The sequence below is a fragment of the Schistocerca cancellata genome, chromosome 6 (genome assembly GCF_023864275.1).
Source record: "Schistocerca cancellata isolate TAMUIC-IGC-003103 chromosome 6, iqSchCanc2.1, whole genome shotgun sequence".
Lineage (NCBI taxonomy): Eukaryota > Metazoa > Arthropoda > Insecta > Orthoptera > Acrididae > Schistocerca > Schistocerca cancellata.
In genome coordinates, this window is record NC_064631.1 from 278,899,728 (window position 1) to 278,904,678 (window position 4,951).

At 42.6% G+C, this 4,951-nt stretch overlaps 1 non-coding gene across 1 annotated transcript; it reads right to left on the reverse strand.

Annotated features, from left to right (window-relative positions):
* Nucleotides 1–4,655: 4,655 nt before the first annotated feature.
* Trnat-ugu (transfer RNA threonine (anticodon UGU)) lies at nucleotides 4,656–4,730 on the reverse strand. The gene has a single exon. It is a non-coding gene; the product is annotated as a tRNA-Thr (tRNA).
* Nucleotides 4,731–4,951: the final 221 nt, after the last annotated feature.

The following is a 4,951-nucleotide window of genomic DNA, read 5'->3' on the forward strand; positions in this document are numbered from 1 at the left end:
TTGGAATGATTTCATATTATGTAGTTCGTATAAAAAAGTACTTAAAAGAAAGTTCCATTACTTCCGTCGCGTGGTACTGCGTAGCCTTGACAGGAAACGCTGGAGTCCAGGACGCGGGGAAAAATGGGAGGTTTTAGCTCGTTGCCTCAATCATTATCCTGCTGGGAACATTAATATTCTGATCAGGAGCTGTTGGAACGGTAAAAATATGCATATGTAGCATAGATTTTCTCGCAGCTGTTCTCATCATAAGCGACCTGCTTTACTCGTTTCTACGTTCAAATAAAACAATGATATCTTAAGTCAAATGACACCACTGTCTCAAGAGTCCAATGTACCCATTTACTGTACAATGGTATGCGAGATGTTGCATGGAGAGTTGCGAGCGGTTGTAGGAACGAAGGAGACTTATGTTGAGTGCAGTTTATTTCTAATTGTCATCCAGCGGTAATTTCAGAATAACATGGAGGTAACAGAAAGAGTATTACGGAGGACAGTATTTTACCGTTTCTTCACGACAGCTTTTGCGTATATGTCGTAGAAAGGGCAATTTATCCCTCCACAAATTTAGGTTTGTTAATATTTTCCCACTGAGCTATATGGATCATGGAAGCGATCTAAACATTTTGCCTTTCTTTTTAGTGGTATTTCGGTTATCTGGTGCACGTGAAAGCGTGTGTTCCTAATCTGACCTATGCGTATTTTTTATGCATAATTCGGCCTAGATGAATTAAGAATGATTTCGTCACATTATTCCTCGGTAAGGTTTGGGCTTGTCCCAGAATACAGTGCTGTACTTAAGAACACTATTACCAAAATGAGAAATGTTGAGTAGATAATACGTCTAATTTTGTGGTTGTTTTTGTTCTTATTTTCAGGGTCCTAATGTGGTAAAATAGGAAACAAAGCAAGTGGAATAACACAATATAATATTTCTTAAGCAGTCTACACCCAATTAATCACACAGGTCAATCTGATCGTCAAATCACGCCAGGAAATAATTTCCTTGATTTTTAAGCCCCTGTTCGTTATGAAAGTTTGCATCACTGGTTATTCCGAGAAGTTATTTCAGTATGAGCATGTATAAAACACATATTTCGACATGTTTGTCTTGGAGAAAACATGATCAATTAGCATTTGCTGTCTGCTGATGGATGATAAAACAACCCGCCTTGACAAGAATTAAATACTTATTTTAAGATACTCAAGGTCTTTTCGGAGTTTCAAGATGCAACTTTAAACGGTTTTACAGCCGTTTCCAGTTGACGCTCCCTACGACGGGCGTTTTGTGATAAAGTGAAGGAAGAATGGTCAATAATTAACGTCTCGTTGACGGAGGAGTCAATAGAGACGATATACAAGCTCGATTTAGACAAGGACTGGAAAGGAAATAAGTCATATCCTTTCCTACAGAGCAAGTAAGGTAAGCCCTATTAGAAGATTAAAGTAACAAAACGAATTTTAGATACGAGATTTAGGCCGCAGGTGCCATAACAAACAGAAAGTAATTGGTGAGGTCTTGTGTTTTGTTCACGGTAGTCATATCGTCCTACTACATATACAAACGAATTCATTTTACTCAGCAGCCTGTCGGCAGCTAATAACGAACGTGAAAAGAGAAGTAAAATGGATGCTACGATCCTGAAAACTGAATCGGTTAACACTCGTCAATAACGAACAGACAAGTGAATTGTCTAATGTACGCTGTGTCTGCTTCGTCGGGTCCTCAGTGTAAACGTGCGCTATTACCAGTATATACGTGCTCCATTATCCATCCACTAAACAAATTCTCGAATTCCTTCTGCATTCTTGCTTGTCGCTTCTTGAACGGAATATCTCGCACTATAAACAACATGAGGTACCCTGTAGCATATACGTAAAACTGAAGCACTTCCTCTCGTTATCGTAATATTTCTATCTTGATCCTCACGTCCATCATACAATGAAGCGAATACTAACTTGCTCCCAAATGAAGCTGCCTTCTCTTAACCTCTTTCAGGTAGATATACCATTTTATTTCTCCTCTCGTCTTTCTCTGCTATGTACGAACTCGTTTCCCTTTCTCTCACCTACTATGTGTCTCTCACGAGGTATTGCCATCTCTGTTAGTTCTGATGTAATAAGCTTTGGCTCCATTATTGTTAATGTAAACTTTTGTGTTAGTGTCCGCAGAAAATAATCTTTTTGTATCACAAAAACGGAAATTAAAAGTTGAATCGGTGTAGGACAGTTCTTTGTAGGTCTTAGGGCTGAGAAACAAATTAATAGTAAATTAAAAAAGTAAAGAAACAGTACGAATTCGCATAGCCATATTGCAGACACAAGTAGTGGAGGATCTGCAACATAACCATTTTCCATGCTCTGTAGTGTCAATTACTTTCTTATTCTGATAAAGGGATAAGTATTTGAGAACGGCTGCATGCGGATTCGAAACACGTCCCTCCAATATGAACATTGAGCGACTCCTCCTGAGTATGAATCCATTTTCTTGACCACCCCACCACGTCATTCGGTTTCTGAAAGTTCTGCAGTATCCGAAAATTGATAGAGAGCATGCTTTTAAAACGAAAAAGCCTAACAATATTAGTTACGCATTTACGTAAATAACACAGCAACAGCGCTCGTAGCAAACTTTCCGTCGTGTTTTATCTCCCCTTCAAGGTACTGAAAGTCCGTTTCAGGACGCGACACAACTAGGATTCAGTAGACAAACAGATAAATGTCTCCTGATAATCGATATTTCTACTCCAAACACATCATGGACCACCGTCTCCTAATTTCAAAAAAGTATTTTCATTGTTCCTGTTTACCAATTAAAATTTTTCTACCAAATGTAGCCCCTGTAGTCCACATTTCCGTTTATAAAAATTACATTTAATTACACCTGCATCTATTCTTTATTTTTGCTTGTTGCCAAGAATTATTTACTGTAAACAGAAGTGTTATTTGGAACTTAATTGATCTGGAACTAAAATACATTTTCGTTTGATTTTTTTTTTGTCTTATGAAACGTAATGTGAACCACTTTCCTGGTATTATGCAGTTTATAAATTTCATAATTTGTTTAGTACGTATTTCATTGCCACGTTGGTACTAAGTCCACAGTTTGATATTTAGTGCTCCGTGAATGTTTAAAGTAAAATGAAGAAATAATGTAACGAGAACGTGTCACTATCGAATTACGCTCGTCTATCTCTTTCATTGCACTCAGTTCCACGAAATCATTGCACCTACTGTCAAGAAGTACGAGTGTTCAACCTTGGGAGTAGCTGTCCGTGTATTTTGCTGTGCATTGTAAAGGAAAAGAATAGAATAAATTCTGTGCGGGCAGTGCGTTAGAATCATCGCTACACAGTTGTTTTCATTAGGTTCTTGTTTCGGAAATGCACCATAAACGCAGGTGCTATTTGTTCGCATGTGAGGAGCAGATGGCAACTTAAGATAACTTGGGCTGGATAAAGAAGAGGCACGAGCTACCTCCTCCACGTGAGATGTTAACGCAAAAGTGCTCCTGGTGTCACATTCCTGTTGCCAGACTCGCTGGTAGCACTGCCTCTGTGACGCGAGGTGCTCTCTCGGTCGAGTGCGATCCCAGGTAGGCCCGCCGGCAGTAGCAGTGCTGTAACCACGCCACAGACGCGCGCCCTGTCCGAGTTCCCCAGTCTCCCACCACTGCGCCACGGCACCACCACCAACAGCACCAGCAGCACCAGTGGCAGCGCACCACCGCCTCAGGCCACTGCGCCGCATCACCTGCTGGTCAGCACCGCCGCCGCAGCCGCCAGCAGCGACGCAGCCGCCGCGACGATGGACAGGCACCGCGGCGCCGACGCGCCCGTCTGCATCGCCTCGGGACGCTCCCCTGTAACAGCGGAATGGAAAATACGTGTTCAGTACAGGTGGATGACACTGGCTACAATGGACTTTCACTCACGAGGCGTGGTCACCCAGAATGTGCAAGAATTTTTGCACTCGCTCTCCAAGGTAAATTCTGTCGAAATACACTACTGGTCATTAAAATTGCTGCACCACGAAGATGACGTGCTACAGACGCGAAATTTAACCGACAGGGAGAAGATGCTGTGATACGCAAATGATTAGCTTTTCAGAGCATTCACACAAGGTTGGCTCCGGTGGCGACTCCTACAACGTGCTGACATCAGGAAAGTTTCCAACAGATTTCTCATACACAAACAGCAGTTGACCGGCGATGCCTGGTGAAATGTTGTTGTGATGCCTCGTGTAAGGAGTAGAAATGGGTACCATCACGTTTCCGACTTTGGTAAAGGTCGGATTGTAGCCTATCGCGATTGCGGATTATCGTATCGCGACATTGCTGCTCGCGTTGGTCGAGATTCAATGCCTGTAAGCAGAACATGGAATCGGTGGGTTCAGGAGGGTCATACGGAATGGCGTGCTAGATCCCAACGGCCTCGTATCTTTAGCAGTCGAGATGACAGGCATCTCATCTGCATGGCTGTAACGGATCGTGCAGTCACGTCTCGATCATTATATATGGTGGTAGTATCTGTTCCCGAAAGAACAGTTACCGTGGATGACCATGCAGCTTTGCTAGAAATGAAATGGTAATTAAATGGACACCCTAGCTGCAAACAGGCGTTGATGTACTTCATTGGGGACATGTTGAAAATGTGTGCCCCGACCGGGACTCGAACCCAGGATCTCCTGCTTACATGGCAGACGCTCTATCCATCTGAGCCACCGTGGGCACAGAGGATAGTGCGTATGCAGGGACTTGTCCCTTGCACGCTCCCCGTGAGATCTACCTTCCCAACATGTCCACACCACTACATTCGTAGTGCGCCTAATAGATTAACTTGGTAGATTAATCTGCCACGAGTAATGAGTATGATGGGCAAACATCTATTAGGCGCACTAAGAATGTAGTGGTGTGGACATTGCGTGAAAATGTAATCATATATCTGTTCTA